The 26,710-nt window shown below is 43.9% G+C and overlaps 1 long non-coding RNA gene across 1 annotated transcript; it reads left to right on the plus strand.

Moving 5' to 3' along the window:
• The first annotated feature begins 2,442 nt into the window (after nt 1-2,442).
• LOC107966907 (uncharacterized) lies at nt 2,443-10,178 on the plus strand. Its single transcript, XR_001706965.4, has 2 exons — nt 2,443-3,998; nt 8,646-10,178. It is a non-coding gene; the product is annotated as an uncharacterized LOC107966907 (long non-coding RNA).
• Nucleotides 10,179-26,710: the final 16,532 nt, after the last annotated feature.

The raw sequence follows: 26,710 nt of genomic DNA on the forward strand, positions 1-26,710 counted from the left end.
GGTCTCTTTTTGCCCTCCCAATCAGCTTCCAAACCATGATTCCTTCACCATCACATAGAAATCACCATTCTTTTCAAACTCTTGGGCATCCACCCACACCACCATTCTTTTTTTTTTTTTTTTGAGACGGAGTCTTGCTCTGTCACCCATGTTGGAGTGCAGTGGCACAATCTCGGCTCACTGCAACCTCCACCTCCCAGGTTCAAGCGATTCTCCTGCCTCAGCCTCCCTAGTAGCTGAGATCACAAGTGTGTGCCACCATGCCTGGCTAATTTTTGTATTTTTGGTAGAGACAGGGTTTTACCTTGTTGGCCAGGATGGTCTTGAACTCCTGATCTCATGATCCGCTCGCTTCAGCCTCCCAAAGTGCTGGGATTACAGGCGTGAGCCACTGTGCCTGGCCGCACCACCATTCTTGATCCCTCACGGCTGTAATCTGTGGTTTTCCTGGTCGTTTTCTCCTATTCATCCCTCTTCAGCACATCTCATACATTGTCTCCTCCTGTACCCCAAGTGCCTCAGTAATTTCAGAAACTTCTGAATTCATCAACTCAGCAGAGTTGAACACCTTGTTAGGAAACTGAACTGGAGTCCACTAGCCCAGCGCAGTGAGGCCACACATCCACATCAAGGTTTGCAGCTGGAGAAAGGAGGGCATTTATTTGCAGGGCACCAAGCAGGGAGAATCAGGCAGCTAGCTTACCTTTAAGGCCCAACCTCCTCGATGGCTTGTAACTAAGGATTTTAAAGGCAGGGGTAAATTTCAGGAAAGCGGAGGTTACAGACAAAACTGTTAATCAAGACATGGAAGTTACACGTTGGTTTGGCTTAAGAAGGTGGACTATCCTGAAGTGGGGGCTTACAGTGGGGGCTTGAATCTACATATGTAGATTCGAAGGTTTCCTGGTTTGAAACTGCTTAAGGAAAAGAGGCTTTGTTTTAAAAATTGGAGTCAGCAGATAAAGAATGTTAGCTCTGGCTCATGGGTGTGACTTCCTTAGAACCCTCAGGAAGAAATTTAGAACAAAGGACAGTGGTCAGCGTTCAGTCCTCAGTCTCCCCTTATCTGAGGTCTGTGTGCCAGTGGATTCGTCTGATGGGGTTCCAGGTTTTTGAAAAACAACTCAGAAGCATATGTTAAGATGTTACCTTTAGTTTCAATAGGGAACCAAACACCCGTGACTCTAACTTTGTTGGCTATTGTTTTAAACTACTATTACCTTCTTGCTTACAAAGTTGCTCATTTACTTCTTAGGGCTAGCTAGGTGCCTGGAATTTCCCTTGAAAGAACTCAAGATTTTCCCTTATTTCCCTTCTAGGTGGGGGATTCCTGCAGGCCTCTAGGACAGTCCCTACTCTGTCTCAACCTCAAAGCAGAAAGATAACGCAGAAAGAGAAATGTCCCATGCACTATCCTACACCTTAGGCTCATAGACCCTTGATTGCTCCTATTCCAGCTCCAACAACTACCACTTTCCTTCCCATTTGGCCAACATCATCCACAGCCACATGGGATACTCATCACCTGGAACTGTTCTGCCACTGGAACCTTTAACTATAATCTTCCACAACCCATCTGATCCCCACCCCCATCCTTCTTGTCTACTCTCTTACTGACCTTCATGGTCTTCCTTCTTCAATCCTGTCAAGATGTTCAACCTCTGACACCTTTTTTGCTGCAGAAATTCGTTTTTTTTTAATTCATACTAGTCATGATCCATCACCTACTGGGGGCTGTGGAGTCTGGCGCCATCAACTTGAATCCAGATGATGCTATTTACAGCTGTGTGGCTTGAAACAAATTACTTAACCTCTTAGAGTTCCAGTTTCCGCAGCTGAAGATGGGAACAAAATTATTGTCTATTTCATAGAATTATTGAGGATTAAGTGAAATAGTAATAAATGCAAAGAACTTAGCTCAAGGACCATCAAATAATAAGTGTGAAATAAATATGTGCCATTACTCATTGTGAGGGTGGTGGTAGTTGCTTTCTCACCAAATGTCCTTTATCCCTCTCCCAGATCATATGTGAAGCACCAGTCTATGCTCTGTATCTCGCCTTCCACTTTTCAAGGCATCACTCTAATGAAGATCTCCTCCTTCAGCTGTGCTCTCCATGGCCTCTGAACATATAACATAGTCCTAGCTCACCCAAATGAAACAAACAGGTAACACAAAATCTTCCTCAATCCTTTCTCCTTTATCTTTTAAATTTCGGATTCAATTTCCTAAAAGACCTTATTTTTGTCTAATTACACTATTGAAACTGTTCCTTTCTAAATCACCATCCTCTTTTCAGCTTCCAGGAAGGGGCAGACTTTCCTAAGCCATAAAATAGTTCCAGTTTCAACCACCCACCAGGGGAACGGAGACTTACTCACCTTACAGCCGTGACACTCAGGTTTTTCTTTTCCAGACAAAGAAGATCTGCTTCAAAATGATGGCTCTCTCAATGGAGAAACCTGAAAATGGCTGACATCCTTTAAAGAAGACAGATTCACACACACACACACACACACACACACACGCACACATTCACGCGATCTTTTTCACCCATCCCCACGTCCCCACATTAAGCTACCGTTTTATCACTTCTTCCACCTACCAGGACATCTCTTTTTTTTTTTTTTTTTTGAGACGGAGTTTTGCCCTTGTTGCCCAGGCTGGGGTGCAATGGCACGATCTCGGTTCACAGCAACTTCCGCCTCCCCAGTTCAAGCCATTCTCCTGCCTCAGCCTACCAAGTAGCTGGGATTAGGCATGCACCACTATACCTGGCTAATTTTGTATTTTTAGTAGAGACAGGGTTTCTCCACGTTGGTTAGGCTGGTTTCTCCACGTTGGTTAGATGGGGTTTCTCCATGTTGGTTGGGCTGATCTCGAACTCCCGACCTCAGGTGATCTGCCGCCTCGGCCTCCCAAAGTGCTGGTATTACAGGCGTAAGCCACCACGCTGGCACATCTCTCTTTTTTAAACTTTTATTTTAGATGCAAGGGGTACATGTGCAAGTTCGTTACCTGGGTATATTGTGTGATACTAAGGTCTGAGGTATGAATGATCTTGTCACCCAGGTACTGAGCATAGTACCTAATAGTTTTTCAACCCTTGCCCTCTTCTCTTCCTCCCCCTCTGTTAGTCCCCAGTTTCTATTGTTGCCATCTTTGTGTCCATGTGTATTCAATCTTGATCTCCCACTTCTAAGTGAGGACATGCAGTATTCAGTGGTTTTGTTTCTGCATCAGTTGGCTTAGGATAACGGCCTCCGGCTGCATCCCTGTTGCTGCAAAGGACATGAGTTCATCCTTTTTCATGGCTGCATAATATTCCATGGTGTACACATATTATATTTTCTTTATTCAATCCCCCATTGATGGGCACTTAGATTGATTCCATGTCTTTGCTATTGTGAATAGCACTGCAATGAACATGTGAATGAATGTGTCTTTTTGGTAGAAAGATTTTCTTTCTTTTGGATATATAGCCAATAATGGGATAATAGGATTGCTGTTCTTTGAGAAATCTCCAAACTGCTTTCCACAGGGGCTGAACTCATTTATACTCCCACCAACAGTGTATAAGCATTCCCTTTTCTTTGCAGCCTCTACAGCATCTGTTGTTTTTTTTCACTTTTTAGTAGTAGCTATTCTGACTGGTGTGAGATGGTATCTCATTGTGGTTTTGATTTGCATTTCTTTGATGGCTAGTGATGTGGAGCATTTTGTCATATGTTTGCTAGTTGCTTGTATATCTTCTTTTGAAAAGTGCAGGACATCTCAATATTTACTTTAACTCAACTCTGTGTATGTGTGTGTGTGTGTGTGTGTGTGTGTGTGTGTGTGTGCAGGTAGGGAGGAAAACAAGGACAGAAACCAGGAGGCCCAGCCCAGGATTAAAAACACACCACAGCCTTTCCAAAAAGTCAGAGTCATACATGGATCACTTGGAAATAACTGAACTTGCAAATCCAGTTTCCCATGGACCTGCTGAGTTTATGAGGTAAGAGAAGGGAAGCGTTCACATAATGAGAGATGATTCTTTTCATTACCATGGTTGCAAATTTGATGATGGCAGGAGCATTTGTGCTTGGCTACAGGATTCCAATTCCTGCCTGAGATTTCAGAACACCCTTCCTGCCCTTCTTTGAAGATGGCCAGGATACTTGAGGATGCCTTGCAGTTGTTGGGCCACCCTCAATTTCCCATAAAGGTGGCATAGCCACCCCCTCCGCCAACACATACCTTATTAAAATCTTTCTCAGTCTCCCTTGAATTCTTTCGTGTACATCCGGCACTCGGGCCTGCAATTATCTTGCTTTTAAATCACCTGCAGAGGAAGAAGGCATGCAGGCAGAAGCTGGCTGGGGCATGTCCTGGTCATCATTGTGTGCCCAGGTAGACAGTGAGCCCTTTGAGAAAAGGACGGCATTCTCTTCTTGTCACTCCCCCATCCCTACCACCCCTCACTGAGCATAGTAGAAATTTAATAAAAATTTGTCGATAGATTAATCGCATCATTACCTGGTTCTGTTGTGAAAGCAGAAGCTAATCCCCGAGACTTTACTCCCCTGCTTTATTTATTTATTTATTTATTTATTTATTTATTTATTTAGAGACAGGGTCTCATTCTGTCACCCAGGCTGGAGTGCAGTGGTGTGATTATAGCTCACTGCGCCTCAAACTCCTGGGCTCAAGCGGTCCTCCTGCCTCAGCTTCCCAAGCAGCTGGGACTACAGGTGCACACCTCCACACGCAGCTAATTTCTTAACATATTTTAGAGATGGGGTCTCGCTTTGCTGCCCAGGCTGATCTCAAACTCCTCTTCTTGATCCTTCCACCTCGGCCTCCCAAAGCACTGAGACTGCAGGTGTGAACCACAGTGCTGGCTTAGAAGGGACTCCAACTAAGCTAGACAGTGAGAAAGGAGGCCAGAAGCCGAGCCCTCCAAAACTGCCATGAAGTTCCCCCACTGCCACGATCAAGGAGAGCCAGGTGTGCCCATTCTCACTCCTGGGTTCCTTGCTGTCTCACATGTCTAAGGTCATTGGTCCACCCCTCTTTTGGACTCTGCTTTTCTCAGCCTCAGGTGACTGTGGCTTTCAGATTCCATCCCTGGTCTCTGCCTTTTCCTGTCCTAACCTTTTGGAGAGTGATCATTGGAAGCTAGAGCTCTCTGCTTAGCCAGCACAGAGGAAAAGACCCTGGTTCTGCCCCTGAGTCGGAATCCAGGTTCCAGGACTTGCTCCTGTCTAGATATGAACGAGTGTCAGGGTTTATCTAAAACTGTAGGAATTGGACCCCATGTAAACTTTCTCATCTGTACAGGTCACAGGTCACAAGTCACCTGAGATTCCTGCAAATCATTCAGATACCTGGGCCCCTTCTTGAGGATTTGGGATTAGTGGGCCAGGAGAGGAGCCAGGAATCAGTGTAGGTAACAGGCAAGTCTTATCAGGGAAGTTGGGGGAACAGTGGTTTGCATGACTCTCAAGTTGCTACTGACCCCGACAGGGTCTTGCTCGAATTCCTTAAAAATTGGATTTCCACATAGTGGTCATTGTGTGCCACCTTCACGATTTTGCCATATTTATACATGCCATGACCTTATTGCCTTCATGCTTTTCTTTAAATCATTCTGAATTTTTTAAAAACCACCTTCTTTAGCCTATTATGTACAAAATCTCTGTTTTGAGGATGATTTCCTCCTCATATACAGTCATATAAATACATAATTCAAATTTAAATATTCACCCCAGTTCCAACAAAAACCATGTCAAATGCTACCCACTAGGATATGCACTGCACTTTGGAGACACTATTTAGGTAATGCCACCATCCAAGGTCAAAGGGTAGGGAGCTCTGAGGTCAGGAGGGGCAGGGTGTCGGAGCTGTGAGGTCAGGATGGGGCAGGTGTCCCCTGGGTGTGTGGAGCTGTGAGGTCAGGAAGGGCAGTTTCCCCTGGGTAGGAGAGGGGCTGTGAGGTCAGGAGGGGGCAGGTGTCCCTTGGGTGGGAGGAGCTGTGAGGTCAGAATGGCCAGGTTCCCCTTGGATATATAAGCTGTGAGGTCAGGATGGAGCAGCCACAGGAGGCCTTCCCAGGAGCTGACCACGTTTTCTTTCTTGACCCAAGTTGTTGTTACCCTGGAGTTGCTTTATTATCATTCTTTATATAATCCATTATATTTTATGCACTCTTCTTTATTTAGCTTAATTAAGAAAATAAAAAGAACTTAGAGAGTTAAAAAGACAAGGCCAGGTGTGGTGGCTCACGCCTGTAATCCCAGCACTTTAGGAGGCCGAGGCGGGCGGGTCACAAGGTCAGGAGATCGAGACCATCCTGGCTAACACGGTGAAACCCCGTCTCTACTAAAAATAGAAAAAATTAGCCAAGTGTGGTAGCGGGTGCCTGTAGCCCCAGCTACTTGGGAGGCTGAGACAGGAGAATGGCGTGAATCCGGGAGGCAGAGCTTGCAGTGAGCCGAGATCATGCCACTGCAATCCAGCCTGGGCGACAGAGTGAGACTCCATCTAAAAAAAAAAAAGACAAATTGTTCTAGCAGCAGTTCACTTAGTGGACATTTAAACCCTGTTTCACCCAGCAATGGGAACACTGTAGCCCCATAACCTTGGGCTGGGGTGGGACTCCTGGGGAAGGGTGATGTCTGGGTGGTTTCCAGAAGCTTTGTGCTGTGTGTTTCGGACCCTTATCTCTGGAATTAAGTTGCTGAGTATGAATGAGGCTGACATAGAAAAGCTCTGTTTAATCACAATCCTTAGCCAAATTCTTGGTGGTGTGAGTTTGGGGAAGGAGGAGTGCATAAAAGCGATAGCATTGTATATCAGTGTCCTGGTATTGTTGCATCCCTGACTCCTTCCCGCCACACACCCCCCTCGCCGCCCCACACACACACACTCAGAGCCATTTTTAAAAGGAATCCCAGTTAAGGTAAGCATAATACCTTAAAAGCAAAGCCTTATCTTCTCTTTCCATCAAGCTCCCTTGAAAGAGCACGCTGTCTGGCTGGTAGTTCTCTAGGAATCTGTTTTCTTTGTGGCAGCTGCTGAACCCAATGAATCAAGCCAATAAACTATTTTGACAGCATCTGCTTCTTTTATTCTTCCTTCTCTCCAATCCTGGCCCCAATCTAAAAGCCTCAGACACCATCCCCTCCTTCCCCCACGCTGAAGCAGACAGCCTCTGTAACTAGTTAATGGTGCCATTCTTCAGCAAATCTGAAGGCCTTGGCAGGAGCCCAGGGGCCATGGGGAAATCGAGTTCTGTTTTCCAATTGACACACTGACGGAGGCATTCGTCCAACTGGGCACCCCCTCCCCAGAGGAGGCTGGCTATATGGAGAGTGTGGCAGGGCCATCTATCCCCAGTTGTGTCCTCTAATGAATTGTCACCACCTCTGACTTTCAACCATTTATTCTTTTGAGCCTTGTTTTAGTCTTTCAGAGTTTTCCATAAAAATCTCCGTCCCCAGAGAAATGCAGTAACACCTAAACACCTAGCAGGGTGAGTCAGTACCTGGCTAGGTCGCAGGGACTAAGGGGATTGGGTTACTGTGTGGGTGGAGTTCTGGACAAGGAGAGCTGTTTAAGGGTGATGGTGAGGAGAGATGACAGGAGGGCACCGCAGGCCTGTCCGGGCTCCCACTCCAGCTGACCTGGGTTAGACAACCACAACTTAGCAGTGCTACCATGAATGCATAAGGATGGCCTGACATCTGGGAGAAATAATGAGTTTCTAACTTGCCAAGTTTCTATACATTCATTTTAAATGTGGAAAAAATGCAAAGGTGCAGTGTGATGGTGTGAAAATTCATGAGTTAAATTCCTAACCCCTAAGGCGAAGCCTCGATTATGAAGGTGGAACCCTGATGAATGGGATTAGTGCCTTTATAAGAGACCCCACAGAACTAGCTTGCTCCTTCCCCCATGTGAGGACACAGCCAGAAGGCACCGGCTTCTGGTTTCTATAAACCAGAAAGCAGGTCTTCACCAGACATTGAATCTGCTGATTGCGTGCTCTTGGACTTTCCAGCCTCCAGAACTGTGAGAAACAAATTTTTGTTATTTAAATTTTCTCATTTTATGGTATTTTGTTATAGTAGCCTGAATAGTCTAAGACATTGGGTTATTGTTACAACAACAGGTAGATTCTTTGATTTCTAGGAGAGTCTTTCCAGAAAAATAAGACCACTAATACAGAGGCTTTATATTCTATAGAGGAATTTACAGACTGGTAACAGAAAAGATAGGCATATTGTTTTAGTCTATTCATGCTGCCATAACAAAACATCTTAGACTGGGTAATTTATAAAAAGCATAAACTTATTGCTGACAACTATGTAAACTGGGAAATCAGGGTTATGGAGACTAGGGAAGTCTAAGCTGGGGGATTAGCAGGTTCGGTGTCTGGTGAGAGCCCAGACACTGCTTCCACGATGGCGCCTTCAACATGGCATCCTCCTGAGAGGCAAGGAGGAACACTGTGTCCTATATGGTAGAAGGCTGAAAGGACAAAAAAGGGCTGAATGTTGTGGGAAACCCCTTTTATAAGGACATACAATAAATCTGGAGAGCTTGGAAGCTGACTGGTTTCTTTTTATGTGTGCCAAGATTATTGGTCTTATCTTTACAGGAAAAGGTGGCTGTGGCCATTACCAAGTTATTAAAACCACAGAGATCTTGACTTGTATGCACTGAGATGAGGCTTCCATCAGCATCTCGCATAAATAACATAACACTGATGCAGCAGATGAACATGGAAACAGTGACATCCACAAGGTAAGACCTTTTCTTCTTTGCCTTGGGCTCATCTAGACCCCTGTGGCAGGAGATTCTGAAGCGTGGAACATTACTGATTCTGAAATGATACAATTTATGCCCTGACTAAGCAAGGTCCACCTTTGGTTATAAACATTGGATCCATCATAAAGTTATTAAGCCAAGATCATGTTTTTGGACCCTGAAGAAGACAATAGGCTTGGAGGAGAAACAGACCTTGACCTCAAGACACAACGCAGAGGGAAATATAGCTGATACAAAGCTTGAAGATGAACATCTATGTACCCATCAGGACATTTTTAAAGGGACAAGTGGAATGAGCGAAGACTTTGAAGACAGTCTTGTCTGCCAGGCACTCAGATCATCAGGAAGCAGAAAAGGAGATGCAAGATCAGGTTGAGGGGTATTTTGTGCAGGAATACACATTCAGTGTTATAATGTAATTGAAAAAGAGTCTATTTCAGAGGCATCAGCTTCACAGCCACCATGGTTTAACCTCACCTGTGGTGTAAGATGGACAGTGGGTATGGGTGGCCCCTTCTATGGGTGGGAAGCACAGTGATGTGTTGGGCACCTGAACAGGGCTGCCAAGATTTTCTAAAGCATTCTGTGGACCATTCTGTGAGCCCCTACAAGGGGTTCTGAGCTCCTTGCCCTGGGATTTGATCCAATGGACCTATCTAACTGGTATCTCCAATGTCAGAGGTGAGTGAGAGCTTCTGTTTGTTTGAACTCTGCCTGACCTCAGTCTCAGTGCTTATTTTGAACCAGGAACTAAATGTAGAGGAAAAGTATGAGGACAAAGTGCACAATTATTTTCTCTTGGACAGATCTTCGACGTCCTGCTTTTCCCTGGGGAGCACTTTCCCTGGATGCAGGTAGACACAACTTCTTTCTCCTAATATGCCCACCCTGGACTCTCCCCTCGCCCTGGTCTTTTCTCATGATTTTGGGAAAGTTCCAGACAGTCTCTCTGACTTGCAGCAGGAAAAACACAGTGCAATATAATATATTGTGTATATTTAGCATGACATGTAAATATTTTATAGAAGCTAAAGTAAATAATATATATATTTGTAATGTCAGTGTAAATATTTGATAGGCTGCAGTAGGAATCCAGTATGTTTGGAGCTGGGCACAGCACCAGTGGGAGGAAGGGACAAGGTCAAATCAGAGGGCAACCTGTTCATGACGTATCTGAAAACATCTCTTTTTCTCCTTCTGCCTAGCTGCTGCTTTGAACGCTTGACTCTCAACATTCAAATATTCTCACGTGAATTATCCACAGCAATTCAAGACCAAGCCCTATAGCTTTAGAGGCTGCTGGAAAGAGAGCAGCATGTAAGATCCTAAATAACTGGCTGAATTATATTTATTCATTTGTTGACTTGTTTACTGTCTATCTCATCCATACAATAGAAATTCCTGGAAGGCCCATCTTGCCTATTATCATATCTCCAGTGCATAAAACAGTTCCTGACACATAGTAGACACTCTGTAAATAATTCTGGACTGAATAAATGGTGAGATTTGATGCTAAACTGAGGAGAAAAAAAACTGCAACCCCAGCCCTCCCTGAAAGGGCCAACATTTTAAATCCATTAGTCATGCAAACCTTGAGGGTGAGTTTATTTAAATTAGTGATAAGAACTAGCTGAAGTTAGCTATGTGACAGGCTAATGTTGTTTCACTGGAAGGGGAAGAAGGTATTTGGGGCCCTAGGGCTCCACGGTGAGGTCCACGCCAGAAGAGTTGTCTAGGAGGCCATGGAGGTAGTGAGGGGCACAAGGCAGATGGGGATAAAGAAGCAGAAAATCTACAGCAGAAGATGAGAGGGAAGTGGAAGACACTAGAATATCTTTACCACCTCCCAAATTTTCCAGGACAACCTCTTTACATGCGTGACTATGAGTAAGTGTTTCAACATTAAATGCAACCTGCTGTTAGCTTTCCCGGGACTAGTTACCCAGAATGTTTTACTTCATCTAAAATGCAACCAATAATAGCATTCATAGCAAATGCTTATGTTGTATTTACCCAGACACTATTCACATTGTTCTACACGCATGAATGCATTTCACCCTTAGAACCCCCAAGTAGAGGAAAAAGAAATTCAGGAGATTATGTGACTGAATTATCTAGGGATGATCATGAGCTACGTTCCTTTCACCTGTGAGTATCAAATACTACTGGTGTCAGTAGAGGCAACATGTCCCTCTTTCTAGATGCTCCTCTTCCTGTGTGTGTTGTGTTGGGTTGTGGGGGAAGTCTTAGTGAGAAGTTCCTGGACTTAAGAAAGGTGGAGTAGCTCCCAGGTAAACAGAACCTGCTTGGAAATAGGTCTAATCTCTTACAAAATCACAGAGCCCAAAGAATGCAAAGGCCCTGAGAGGAACTAAGTCTAATAGCTCCACCGAGTGATGCACGGAGAGTTCCCGGAACAGTCCTTCAGCTTGCTGGCTGCACAGGAAACTGTGTGATGTGTGCTGTACCCACATTTCTCATCTGTCTTCAGAACACAGTAAATATCAGCTGGCTTTGTTCATCGGAGAGGTGTGGGGTATGGAAGGGACAAGAGAAGAGAGAAAGGGAGACAATAGAACGATAACTGATCTCTTCTTTCGGGTATTACTGTTATAACAGCACAATGGCAATTGAGCAATCAATTCCAAACTTTTAAAGGTCTTTTTCTTTTCTCAACTTAAAATCAAAGCTTGCGCTGGGCGTGGTGGCTCACACCTATAATCCCAGCACTTTGGGAGGCCAAGGCTGGTGGATCACCAGGTCAAGAGATCAAGACCATCCTGGCCAATATGAAACCCCATCTCTACTAAAAATACAAAAATTAACTGGGCGTGGTGGCACGTGCCTGTAATCCCAGCTACTCGGGAAGCTGAGGCAGGAGAATCACTTGAACCCGGGAGGCAGAGGTTGCAGTGAGCCAAGATCGTGCCCTGCACTCCAGTCTGGTGACAGAGCAAGACTCCATCTCAAAAAAATAAAAATAAAATAAGATCAAAGCTTGAAGTTCTTACACCATGGCACCAGCAAAGATGTGTGCTGTCTTGTCACTGTGCCCAACAGAACAGATGACTTCTTTCCCATATCCCACCCGATGATGTTCTGAGATGGCTTTGAAATGTTGTCTAGACCACAGTGGGCCTGTCTTACAAACCACACCTCTGTCAGTGGTGTATCCACACCCGTGTCACTCTATCCGTGGCCCCGAAGTACTGTGGATGAGGGCCATGAGTGAGCTAGGTGTCTCAGAAGACAAAGAGAGGCACCGTGTGGGACAGTGTTTAAATATTCTCGGTGCCAGAGAGGAAGCTGGGACACAGCAGAGGCCTGAGTTGACATGCTGGGCCCTCTCTAAGGCCAGCTGTTGGGGACCAGGTCCTCAAGTCCTGCCATTGAGACAAGGCAAACGGAACACATTTCCTCTTCTTTCCACATTTGTACCAATAGCCTGGACTGAGCGTCGGGGTCATCTTGGTGCACGTTCAAGTCCTTCATTCTTGACAGGTGCTAACTCAGAGAACTCGGTGGGGCCCAGGTCCAACACAGCCAGGTAAGCTGACTCCAGAGCCAGATCAGAGCTGGGCTTGGGAACCAAAATCCAAGCAATTTACTGAGTCCTCAAAGAAACACTGAACTTTATTTCACTGAACTACACTTGTAGACCAATGCATTTTAGTGGGACCTTCAGCACCATGGAATCAGACTCAGAGTGTTTCATTTTGTTTTCTTTTTCTAGTCTTATTTTTTGCTTTGTCTTACTTTGACTAGCTTTGTTTCACCTTGTTAGGCAGAAAATTCAAGGAACAAGATGATTCCCTTTAGTTTGGTATGGATAAATAAACATTAAATGAGCGAACTACTGCTTGCTAGACTTATGTTGCCTCTGTGGATTGAGATATGAATCAAACATACATTCAACATTTATGTGGCAAGGACTAGAGAAAAAAAAGTATACAAGGAGCAATAGGACAAGGAGAACAGGTTCTCAACCCAGACAGGAGAAACAGAAAAGCTACCTGGAGAGGTGACATTGACATTGAAGTTGACTGAGTTTCTGCAGTTGTATTTTTTAACTTGTAAAGCCATTGACAATGCAGAAGAACCCAGATTTCAAGAGAAACAGAGCTAGATTCAGACAACACCTCCACCACCACTTACTGTCTGCATCAGTCAGGGTAAGCTATATGCTGTAACAAACAGCCCTAGAGAGCTATCCTAGGGCATGCTTATTTCTTGCTCATAACACAGTCCAGTGCAATGCAGTGGGGTTCTGCTTCATATGGGCAGTCACGCTTCTTCTATGCTTTCTCCCATTCTAGGGCCTCATCTTCTTCAGCATTAAGTTATAGATGGGGGAAGGGGGAGATGGTAGAGAAGACCCATTTGCTTTTAAGCTGCCTCAGGCAAGAAGTGGCCTACATCTCTCCCACTCACTCTCCATTGGTGAGAACCAGCCACATGGTCCTGCCTAGATGCCAGGGGACTAGAAGTGCAGTATAGCTGTGGGCCCAGGAAGGGGATATTGGTGAGTGTTAGCAACCTCTGCCACACCAGCCATATCAGATCAGTGAGGTTACCAAACCTCTGTGAATTCTGAATGCTGTCGCTGAAGCTGAGACCAGTTTCTATTGACTAGGTAAAGCAAAGACATGTATTTTTGGCCTCTGCACACTTCTTGGTGACTTGGGAGAACTTCAATCATATGCTGTCACCATCATAATCATCATCCAGTCAACAAGCACATTGCCAGGCATGGTGCTGATGTGGGAATACAGCTGTGGACCAGAGAGGTTGGGTCCCTGGCCTGATAGAGCTGAGAGGTATCACATCCTTAGACCAGAATATGACATATTGCAGGATTCTTGGTATTCTAACTTTGAGAAATCCTTTAGAGTGAATTTTATGTATATTGAGGGTGTAAAGTACTTATACCTTTCTTTAAGCAGATGAATTCATGGTTGCCTCTAACCTCTGGGTCGCATGTGTTTTCTTGGAGCACTGAAATGTTGCTTTTTTTTTTTTTCATGCCTGAGGATAACAAAAGACCAGGTCATGAGGCATGACCTCACCCTGCTATTTTGCTTCCAGAGTGTAAGGTCGTCTGCTATAAAATACTCCAGATATGTTTCTTGGTACAACATGTCTTGAAAATTATATGCTTTCAACTTAAAGCATAATTGGGTACCAGAAACAAATGTTTGTGCTGCTTTATAACATGTTTCTCATAGCCTGTGGCCTTTTGTCCCAACTCCTCCCGCTCCATGAGGGCACAACTGTTTCAGAAAAGAGATTAAACCTCAAAAGAATCTGAGAGTAACCTTGGAGTGGCTACAGATTTTTCAGGAAAGCTCTGTCTCCATTGCAGGCTGGATACTGTTACCCTGCACCACATTTGTCACTGAATCTGGAGTGGCTGTGTTTTTACAGACAATTGGGATTTTTTTTAAAAAAAGGAAAGATAAAATTTATGGATATCCCGTGGTCTTCCCAGTAGCCAGACAGCGATAATCTGACAATGCTAATCTTTAGTGTTAAGGGTTTGGAAACTACAGACTAGCCCTTTGGGAAACTGATAATAAAACATTTAAAAGAAATCAAAGAGCAAATATCAAACAAGCAATGCCTCTTCCATCATCTGTGCTGTTGTCTATGTAATCCTCCAAACTTTAGTTTGAGAGATCACTTGAAATTCTGGGAGTCTTTCAGGAGATTATCGGTATCAGTTAAGGCTTTGAAGTAGGGGCTGCTGGCATCTCATTACTGACAGAGATCAAAAACCAAAGCTGGAGTGCAGTCCCCGGCTGTAGGGCCTCATTCACACATCACAGACGCACTCAATTATCAAAGTCCGGGACCGTCTTTATGTGATACCTGCTTAACCACAAATGGCCCTTCCTGCCTCCTGTGGCCTTTCGCTCCCTTGTTCTTGCCTCTTTCCCGCTTGTGCTAATTCCTTCTGCTTTTCCTAAATCAAGGAAATCTTAGAGATTGTAATGGCAGTCCTCTTCTAAGTGAGTAACGTATTTTTGACACTTGGAAAAAAAAGAAACAAAATTCAGCCTCCATGGGGTTGAATAGTTTAAGTGGCAAATGTGCTTTGATGGAAAAATGTTTGAGCAGCAGGTCACTCTGGTTCACCGGTGCCGTGGTGGGTTTAGCCATAGAGTTAAATTGGTTTACTTATAGTCTGAACTTGGCCTTGAACAAGCCCAAGAGTACCTAAGCTTTACCTCATGGTGCTTGTGAATTTGGACTGTTAATTAGCACAGAATCAATCTCCTACCCCAAATGCTGTGTCCTGGTGGGAATTTTCCTGGGATGGTAGGAAAAGAAGGGCAGGAAATTTGAGCAGCCATCCTTGATTGCTGCCTAGGTTTTCCAGAAAACTTCCTACCCCTGGGGAGACAATTCGGGGTCAGGTTATCATGTAGCAGTGCTGCAGGCTATTGTGAGAAACTTTCCTTTCTGCCTGTGCCTGCTACCTTTGGTGAAAGTTACTGCTCTGTCCCTAGGTCACATTTACTTAATAAAATGCCAACCTGGAACCCACCAGCGGGCAAGGTGACCCCATGGGGCAGTTACACTATTCTAGGGTAGAAGAGTTTCAATAAAATGCTGCAGCTGAGACCACAGTTTCCATCTGCTAGGTAAAGCAAGTACATATATTTTTGGCCTCTGCACACTTCTTGGTGACCTGGGAGAATTTCAATCATATGCTGTCACCATCACAACCATCAGCCGGTCAACAAGTACATTGCCAGGCACGGTGCTGGTGTGGGAATACAGCTGCGGACCAGAGAGTCTCATTGTCCTATCACAGTTTTGTTTCTGCTGCCACCATTTAATTGAAATTCTTCTACCCCAGAATAGCAGTGACTGTCTTACCATTCAATCCAGTGGCAACTTTATTCATATTCACATAACTAATGGCCCTTCCTTCTTGAAAGACTTTCATTCCCTGGCTTTCTCTGGCCAAGCTCTCTTCATTTTTGTTTTACCTCTCTAAGTGTTGCCCCAGGAAGTGTCTACCACGTAGCAGGTGCTTAATAGATGCTTGAAGAAAGAAATTGCATTCATTCTCTCTTCATTCCTGTCTCCCTTCCTTTTTGCTTTTCTTTTTTATTATCCTCTGCTGTGCACAAAGCCAGTCAGATACAAACTCTCTGGTGGGAGGGATTAATGATCTTTATTCTATTTTGGATGATGTAAACCCAATGGTCTGATTATCTATAGGAAGCTTAGCCAAGAGAAATAGAGCCCTGGCCCAAGTGCTGACCTGCAATCATGGAACCTTCTAGCAAGAAAGGTAGCCATTGAGAGCAAGTGCTTGAGCTGGGGCATAGTCTTTCAGGGAAGTGAAAAGCTAGTTTGGCCACATGTTATTAATACAAACTCAAAAGTAGGGGGCCGTATCTTTTCCCTTCTTTGAAGTTCCTCAGAGTACTTATTATTTCTGCAAGATGTTTGATGACTGAAAATATTTCCACAAAACCCTTCAACATGTGACTTTATCTGACAATTCTAAAATGCACCTTCAAGTCTAATTTGAAGATTTAGGAATTCACCTACATTTTTTGGAAGAGTCAACATTTTCTTTCTATTAACAAAACTTGGATATCAGAGGCAGAAAGGAGGCAGGCGGGAAGTTCTGTCCATTTCTACCTCTCTTCTGAACCTTTTCTCTGGCATTTTGGTAGTGCTGTCATTGCTCATGGTCATGGGGAAGGAGACAGCACAAATAAGTAAAGTAAAAATGCATTTGGATTATTGGGGGCCAATTTTGTGCCAAGAACTGTACTAGGTACTCTGTACATTTCAGTTTTTTTTTTTTTTTTTTTGAGACGGAGTCTCGCTCTGTCGCCCAGGCTGGAGTGCAGTGGCGCGATCTCGGCTCACTGCAAGCTCCGCCTCCCGGGTTCACGCCATTCTCCTGCCTCAGCCTCCCGAGTAGCTGGGACTACGGGCGCCCGCTACCACGCCCGGCTAATTTTTTGTATTTTTAGTAGAGACGGGGTTTCACTGTGTTAGCCAGGATGGTCTCGATCTCCTGACCTCGTGATCCGCCCGCCTCGGCCTCCCAAAGTGCTGGGATTACAGGCGTGAGCCACCGCGCCCGGCCTGTACATTTCAGTTCTAATCTTCACGCCTATTTCATGAGATAGCTGTTGTTATTCCTATTTTACAAGTGACAAAACTGAGGATGGACAGGAGCCTTATCCAGGGTCGTGTAGGTGGCTTCCCATGTAGTTGGGGAGCCAAGAGCCAGCTCTGCTGGGCCCACAGTTAGTGTCTGGCTCCACGAGGCCTGCAAATGCTACCCCCATCAAGGTCAGCAGCGACTAACATGTTCATGGAGCCACTGGGTAACACAGTCAGGCACAATGATATTTCACCAGCAGGACACAGTGGCTCACAGCTGTAATCTCAGTGCTTCAGGAGGCCAAGGAGGGATGACTGCTTGAGGTCAAGAGTTCAAGACCAGCCTGGGCAGCACAGTGAGACCCCCATCTCTACAAAATATAAAAATATTAACTGGCGTGGTGGTGCACACCTGCAGTCCCAGCTACTTAGGAGGCTGAGGTGGAAGGATGGCTTGAACCCAGGAATTTGAGGCTGTAGTCAGCTGTGATAGTGCCATTGTACTCCAGCTTGGGTGACAGAGGGAGATCTCTCTCTCTGTCTCTGCCTTTCTCTCTCTCTCTCTCTCTCTATATATATATGTATGTATGTATGTGTGTGTATATATATAAATATATGTGTATATATAAATATATATACTTGTATATATATAAATATATGCGTGTATATACATATAAATATATATGTATATATATTTAACCAGCAAACGCATTTATACTAAACAAGCACAAATCTCACCTCCTTGCATTTTATATGTTCCTCTGGTGACGATGCTGAAGAACAACAGAAAGAGCTAAATGGAAGAGAACAGGTTTCATTGTAGATGTTCATTTGGTCATTCATCAAAATCATTTGCAAAAGCAAGGCTTGTTCCTAGGTACTTGGAGATTCAAAAATGAATACAATCCTGCTCCCTCCCTTAGGAAGCTTACAGTTTAGAAGATGAGATCGCCAAGTGTGCAGAATCACAAAGTTATGAGCGGGAAAGTGATAGATGCTAACGAGAAGTTCAAAGGGCTCTGCTGGTGAGGGGAGCGAGTGATATCGGAAGCCAGGAAACAGCTCTGCCATAAAGGCTGGAGACAGACTATAGAGCATAGAATGTTCCCTGCACTCGGCATAATGCAGATCCAGGCAGGAGCAAAACCATAGGAAGGGGATGGAAATAATAGAACAAGAAAAAAAAAGGACAGGAAGAAAAAAATTTTGACCATGGAGTTAAATAGTTTGCAATATTCCTAAAAAGTTTCCTCTCTCTCTCTCTCTGTGTGTATGTGTGTGTGTGTATGTGTGTTTGTATGTGTGCATGAAAAGAGAGGGCTATAAATGAAAGCAGGAAAGAGAGAACACAAAGGTAGAGATCTGAAGTCAACTGGCCTAGCGGAGAGCCCATAGCCCTCCAGTGTTTGACTGCCATCGGGGCAGGGCTATCAGGAATGTGTCACCAGGAGGAAATGGAGCCTGGCTTAAGTAGCTCTAAAGCCAGATTTCAGCTGAGATTGCCGGAGGGTGCCTGGAGAAACAGGAGCAAAAGGAGATGATAAGCAAAATGGCTTTGCATTTTTTCCCTTCCCGTCTCCTATCACTGAGCTGAACAGACAGGTCTTTCTGTGCCAGTGTATACATTTTCCTAAGAGCTAGCGGGGAAGAGTGGGTTTATCAAACTGTGATTGGATCTGAAGTGTATGCAGTTTCTATTGTGAGGTTGTCCGGACAATAAGGGTGAACAAAGAGGACGATAACAGGCATCCGGGACACTTGCTGAAGCATGAAGGGCAGCCCAAAATATCCATATTGATTGCACCCCTGTCGGGTTCGAGCCACTTTCTTATTTCAGTGAGTCACTTCTGCTTATTGAACCATAAACCCCAGACAAAGTGCATGCCCCCATGTCACCAGGGCAGCCTTGTTTCTGCTGCCTAGAGGGATGTTTTAGGGCTGGGACCCCAGATACCCAGGGCGCCAACAGCAGTAGGAGCAAACACATTTGTTACAAGTTTTGAGGGCTTGTTGTGAAGTTTCAAGGATAAGTGAGAAAATATGTGATGAAGAGAAGAGTGTTATTCCCTCAAATAGAGAAGGTGAATACATTTCACCTCAAGCAAAGGGCCATGGTGAGAGGGACCACGTTGTTCCAATGAGGTAAGGTGATCCTGCGTGAGACTCCATAGTTACATGGATAAACCCTTAGTATTTCAGCATTTTCCAAGACTAAAATATATCTACATACAGAACATACAAACTATGCTGAGGCACAAACATCCTTGCACTTCAAAGTGTGTATGTGTGCATGTGTGTCTCAATGAGCATAATATTGGGTTAATTTCTGAGCAGTACACAATAATTCATTCAGCAAATAGTTGCAGAGTTTCTACAGAGTTCCAGGCACTCCTCTGTGCTATGCGACTATGACAGTAAGCAAAACAGAAATCCTTCCCTTATGAAGGCAGGAGATGGGAATAATCAAGTATAATATTGTATGTGTCATCCCAAGATCAGTTCTGTGTAGAGAACTAAAACAAGGTCAGGTATAGACCACTGAGAGTTGGGGGGTGCTTATAATTTTTGATAGAGTGGTTAGGACAGGCATTTGCCAAAGACCTAGTGGAAGGAATAGCTCTTGCCATGCAGCTTTCTGGGGAAAGAGCTTTCCAGATGTTCACTCCTAAAAAAATGCATTTTAAAATGCCCAACAAAATTACAATTTTTTTGGCAGTGGCCCTCAGTGTAAAGACCTCCCCTATCTCTTTGAGGTCACAGGATTTTGTGGGAGCACTAAGACAGAGAGGCCAGCCTCATCCTGGCAGGGCAGATCCACCTGAATGAAGGAATCTGGAAGTTCCTGAGTGGTGAGGGCCATGACAGGGCAATTGTGTGTCCTCAGGCAAAACCGCAAACACAACAAGCAACTGAATTAAAGGATAGAGGTAGGGAATGGGCCCCACCAAACTTTTAGATCCTATTCTTTCCTCCTTGCATTTGATTTTTAATAAAGTTCAATTCAGTTTTGATATAAGGTGCTATAGTTTGGATGTGGTTTGACCCTGCTAAAACTCATGTTGAAATTCAATCGCCAATGTGGCAGTGTTGGGAAGTGGGGCATAGTGGAAGGTGTTTGGGCCATGGGACCAGATCTCTCATGAATAGAGTAATGCCTCCTCCTCCCCATTCATCATGAAGGGAGTGAGTTCTGGCTCCCACAGGAATGGATTAGTTCCTGAGAGAGCAGGTTGTTAAAGTCTGGCTTCCTCAGTTACTCTCTGGCCTCCTCTCTTGTGTGATTTCTTTGCACACACCCACTCCCCTTCTGCTTTCTGCCATGAGTTGAAGCAGCCTGAGGCCCTCCCCAGATGCAGCTGCTCACTCTTGAACCTCCCGGCCACCAGAATCGTGAGCCAAATAAACCTCTCTTCTTTATAAATTACCCAGCCTCAGGCATTCTATCAATGCAAAACAGGCTGAGATATAAGTATTAGTAAATATGTGCACAAATGACTACTGGTATCACAGCAAAGGGCACATCTCTAGGATACTTGAATGCAAAACAGGAGAGAACACATCAGTAGCCCAGGTCTTGTCTCCAAACAGAGGCCAATGGAGTTCAGCTTCGAAATTAGAAGACCTCATCCCCTGCTACAAAAATATATGGAAGTTTAGTCTCTCTCTCTCTGGCTTTTATCATCCCATGAAAAGAGGGAAGAATGACTTCTTTCTGTTGCCAAGGCAGTATTTAGCATAAGAAGAATGATACTCTGGGCACCATGACTGGTCTCAAATGCCTCTAGGATTCACCCTGATGACCACCAATCAGTTGGATGCTGGCAACCTCCAGCTACTCAATGCTAGTGACCCACACACAGTTTCCCTATCGTGAAAACTAACGTGAATCAGAATCCATGGCCTCTGAAAACCCAGACAAGAGCACCTTTTCCAGTTGAAGCAGTGGTGCTAAATAGTCTGAGGTTGCAGAAACTACTAGGGGTATTGTATGTGAAGAATTGTAAGGAGTGAAGTTGGAAGGGGATCTGTGAATAGCAGCAGTACAAGATGCTTCAGACTCTAGTCCCCACTCACTCTAGCTGTCACTTTAATAATTTACTAACACTTTGTTTCCATTTCCTCATTTATAAAACAGACTGTGAAAATTAAACCTTACTTCATCAGACTACAATAAGAATTGAATGAGATAAAATCTGCCATGCATTTACAACAGTGCCTGAAATATAGTAAGCACTTAATAATAGCAACTCTTTTTACTATTCCTTGGGAGCAAGAAAGATCTCTACCACTACTTCTTGGCTTTCTGAGTATTTTCCAGACTTTCTGGAACCTAATCTTAAACTCTGCTAAAGAGTCACTGGCAGATAAAAAAGGAAAGCCTTTGCTCTCCCCATGGAAGACAACCTGAAGGAATTTCTGATCAGGTCATATTTTAGGCATAATTTTCGTTTCCTTCTTCTTTTTATTTTTATTTTCTTTTGAAAATGAGGCCAGGCACAGTGGCTCACGCCTGTAATCCTAGCACTTTGGGAGGCAGAGGTGGGCGGATCACCTGAGGTCAGGAGTTGGAGACCAACCTGGCCAACATGGTGAAGCCCCATGTCTACTAAAAATACAAAAATTAGCTGGACGTGAAGGTGGGCACCTGTAATCCCAGCTAATTGGGAGGCTGAGGCAGGAGAATTGCTTGAACCCAGGAGGCGGAGGTTGCAGTGAACCGAGATCATACCACTGTACTCCAGCCTGGGTGACAGAGTGAGACTCTGTCTCAAAAAATAAAAAATAAAAATAAATAAAAAATGAAAATGAGGAGGGGGTGGGAATTGTAATTCTATACGTATTTTAAAGACTACAAAACTTTAACAGTGTTGTCTTGTTCAGTTATTTTTACAATAAATTTTATTGTATATATTTAAGGTATATAATATGATGGTTTGTACATATATAACAGAGAGAGAAGAAAGTAAATGGTGACCATAGTGAAACAAATTAACATATCCATCATCTCACATAGTTACACATTTCCTCCCACTGTGGCAAGAGCAGCTATAATCTATTTATTTAGCAAGAATCCTGAATGCAGTACACCATTAACTATAGTCTTCATGTTGAACATTAGATCTTTCAACTTGTCAATCCTACATATCTGCTACTTTGTATACTTTGATCTATATCTTCTCATTCCCCCTCTGACCTTGGTATAGTCAACTTTACTTTAGATTTACCCACTTAATTCTATGTCATTTTTCATTTCTTCCTGCATCTCTAACCTTCTTTAGGAGATTATTTTCTTTCTCATCCTTACTTCTGTATTTTCTATCCTTTTGATTATTTGTGTTTCGTGCTATATATTTTCTTCTGGTTTATCTTCCATTTCACTGATACTTTCTTCAGCTCTGTCTAAACTGCTGTTATGTTTATTCATTGAGCTCATAATTTTGGTTTTGTATTTTTCAGTTTTAGAATTTCTATTTGATTCCTTTTCAAATCCCCTGTTTCATGTTTTATATGAAGTTTTTTTCTTCTTCCAGGTACCTCAGTGTGCTAGTACTTTTGAATCACCTGAATCCAGTTTCAGGGACTGGAATTTTTTGTGTCATCCTATTTGAAACTGGGCAGAAATCTATTTGAGGACTGATTTTTTTTTCCTTCTAGTGTTCATCCTTTCTGGGTCTTAATTAAAGATCCAAGGGCTTACCAGAGTGTTCCACACTTCATGAGCCTGGAACACCTATTTTTGTCCTCCCAGACCCACGAGGCTTCTGTCTTATTCATGATTTGGCTTAATTAAATCTTATCTTGGTTAGCTTTTTGGTACCTTCAAGGAGATTGAAAAAATAATTTCCCCAGATTTTCCGATTGTCTTTGGCAAGAGAACTTGTCCAAATTATCCCAAGAGTAATATAATTGTCAAACTTTCCACTAAGACTTTTTTTCTGAGGTTCTATAAATGGTATAGGTAAAAGAACTATATAGAATTATTGTCTTTGGTACTAATACACAGTATACATTTGGGTAAATAACCTCAGCTTTTTGGGATGGCATTCTTCTACATCAGGAAATTCAATGATTTCTTGGCTCAGGACTTTTCAAAGAGAAAATTATAATACATTGAGAACACAGTTCTTTAAATCATGGAAGTTTATTTATAACTTTAAAAATTGAATTTAATTTTTTAAATACAGGTGGGGACTCACTATGTTGACTAAGCTGGTCTCAAACTACTGAGCTCAAGCAATCCTCCTTCCTCAGCTTCCCAAAGTGTTAGTATTACAGGTGTGAGCCATTGCAACCAGCCTAAACTCATGGAAGTTTAAATTGACTAAAAGTGACAAACATGCCTGCATTAAGCCTGCCTCTAATTCCAGTATGTTTGTCAAGAAACTGTGTCCTGAGATTCAAGCCAGTGCTGATCTCAATGTTCATGTACCTGAGGACAGAGGAGACCATCTGTGTCATCAGGGTCCATGCTGGAGGTAGGAACCACACCAGCTTTTTAGAAGAGAGAATTTAATGGAAGCAATTGTTAGCCAGGTATTGAGGAATTCTAAAGGCAAAAAGGGAATACTAAGGTATCAACTGCTTCATGGCAGCTACAGCCCCTAAAGCTGGAAGATCAAAGAAAAGAGGATGAAATGACTAAAACATAGAAGTTTGGAGGAAGAGTCCATGGAGCGAAAATTTAGACCTGTGAAAAGGGGGCCATGCTGGTGCCCCGGGAACTTTGAGGGGCCCCAGGGGCTGACACTCAGCCTCCGAGGACAGTGCCTGTCAGGTGCTGCTCAGAAGGCATAATAAACTTGTTCTGGGAGTGCTGGAAAAGCTGCCGACTAGAATCAGTGCCTGCTACTGGAACAAACTGCTACCGCCCAGAGAAAGACACAAACAGGAAGCAGCCTTTCTCTTCTCCCTCATCCAGCCTCACAGCCCCTCTCTACCGCCCCCCAATGGCAGAGCCTCAGACAAAGTCAGCTGGCAAAGGATAAACGCCACCCAGCCTCAGGAAGCCGATGACAATAGGATGGGTTTAGACTCGACAGCCTATGTTTTAATAAGCAGCACACCATGTTTACCATCTGCACTGAGGTCTAGTTTATTTTATCATGCTGTCACTATGGATTATTGGAGTTTTAGGATAATGAGCTGTGTTTATGCCCCAGGAGTTTATATTATTTTGTCTATAAACGAAATGTGAGGCCAGGCACAGTGGCTCACGCCTGTAATCCCAACAGTTTGGGAGGCCAAGGAGGGTGGGTCACCTGAGGTCAGGAGTTAGAGACTAGCCTGGCCAACATGGTGAAACCCTGTCTCTACTAAAAATACAAAAATTAGTTGGGCGTGGTGGCATGCGCCTGTAATCCCAGCTACTCGGGAGGCTGAGGCAGGAGAATTGCTTGAATCCAGGAGGTGGAGGTTGCAGTGAGTGGAGATTGTGCCACTCTACTCCAGCCTAGGCAACAGAATGAGACTCCATCTCAAAAAACAAAAAACAAAACAATACAAAACAAAAAACAAAGAAAAAGAAATGTGAGTACAATACTATCTAGCAAAAGAAAGTGGACCTTCAGAGGGATCATTGAAAAAGCCACTTTAAGAAGCAAAGCCTTATTTCATCTGTTCTCCTTTTCAACCTATCTCTATTTTATTCTTTGATGAAATAACCTTAACTTAGATTGTTCAGTGACATTCCGTCTCATAACGTACCATCGGACAACAGTTCTTGTCCCATATTCCAACACTAGCAACATCTGAGTCAGCTCACTCTCCTGAGGCCCGGGGGCTTTCCATGAGTCATACTCTAGCATGAACCCCTATCTAAATACAGACAGACTCTGAGGGAGCCTTTCCTAGGTGAACTGTGATTAATCTAGTTATTCATAAACAAATAAAGTTTCTTCAGCTTCAGTTCCCTGAATTTATCTGTCCCTTTCTTTCTTTGTCACTGTGGAAGGACTGGCTCAAATAGTGTCAGAGATCAGATTTCATTATGACAAACTGCAGTGTTGTCTAAATTCTTCTTCTTCTTAAATTAGTATTATTTTTAGAGGTGGGGGTCTCACTGTGTTGCCCAGGCTGGTCTTAAACTCGTGAGTTCAAGCCATCCTCCAGCCTCAGATGCTTAAGTAGCTGGGACTTCAGATATGTGCCTCCGTGCCTGGATACATTATTTTTATTATTGTGGAATATGTTATACCAAGTACCATTTGTTGTTAATTAAGCATTTAATTGATTTTGGAAATCCTTATGTTACCTTGAGACCCAGTGTAGCTGATGTTTGTTTCATAATAAAGGAGGTGTTCATGTATAGTGGAGTTCTCAGGGTTATTCAAAACCAGCCAAAGGGACAGAAGCCCTGTGCTTTAGAAATTTACAGTTAGGCCAGGCGTGGTGGCTCACGCCTATAATCCCAGCACTTTGGGAGGCCAAGGCGGGCGGATCACGAGGTCAGGAGATGGAGACCATCCTGGCTAACACGGTGAAACCCTGTCTCTACTAAAAATACAAAAAATTAGCCGGGCAAGGTGGCGGGCGCCTGTAGTCCCAGCTACTCCGGAGGCTGAGGCAGGAGAATGGCGTGAACCCCGGGGGCGGAGCCTGCAGTGAGCATAGATCGCGCCACTGCACTCCAGCCTGGGTGACAGCGAGACTCCATCTCAAAAAAAAAAAAAAAAAAAAAAAAAGACATTAACACTTAAAATAATCAGCACAAGTACTAACATATATAGATATAAACATACTTTCAGCCAGGCACAGTGACTCACGCCTGTAATCCCAACACTTTGGGTGGCCGGGGTGGGAGGGTCGCTTGAGCCCAAGAGTTTGAGAACAGCCTGGGTAACATAGGGAGACCCTGTCTCTAGGAAAAAAAAAATAATAATAACTGGACGTGGTGGTGTGCACCTGTGGCCCCAGCTACTTGGGAGGCTGCCATGGGAAGATTGCTTGGGCCCAGGAGGTGGAGGCTGCAGTCAGCCAAGACTGCACCACTGCACTCCAGCCTGGGTGACAGAGTGAGACTTTCAAAAAAAAAAATCCTGAAAACATACTTTCCTATTTACCAATATGAAGCAACCAACCATAAACCAATACCAAAGCAGAAGCATTTTATAAATGAAGCATAGACTTTGCTGTTAGGGAGGGTGATTATAAGGAGAACTTCAAGGCAAGAAATACTTTATACAAGTAGTTGCCTTCTTCAGTTGTAAACAACAGAAACCATCTGCAGTAAGTTTAAGTAAATGAAATTTATTGAAAAATATATATATAACCACTCACAGGTTCCCTGGAAGAGCCAGAAAAACAGTCTTAGAAGCAATGGATCCAGGAAGAGTACTCAGAACACAGTGGCCTAGTAGAGGGCATGGACACTGATAAATGCCCTCTGATGCTGGGTTCTGGTCTCTACTCTTGGAAATGCCATTACTTCTGTCTCTGGAACCCCAACGGTATCTGCTTGCACCATGGGTTCTGGACGCATTTGCTTCCGACGCAGTCTTATGGGGCTGCATCTGGTTGCCTAGGTCTGGACTACATCGCTTGAACCCTAGCTGCCAATGAGGCTGAAAAGAATGTTTCTCTGCAAGGGAGTTAGAGCAAGTCGGAAGGTGCGGACTTGAAAGATAGGGAATTCAAAACACAGGAAGAGTGTTTAAAGTTGCTGGCTAGCCAAAAAGAATGGAAAATGTCGAAGTCACTTCTCAAAGCATGGTGCTAATCATCTGCATCATAATATATCAGGATGCTGAAGAAAAATGCAGA

The sequence above is a fragment of the Pan troglodytes genome, chromosome 8, assembly GCF_028858775.2.
Source record: "Pan troglodytes isolate AG18354 chromosome 8, NHGRI_mPanTro3-v2.0_pri, whole genome shotgun sequence".
In the NCBI taxonomy this organism is placed as follows: domain Eukaryota; kingdom Metazoa; phylum Chordata; class Mammalia; order Primates; family Hominidae; genus Pan; species Pan troglodytes.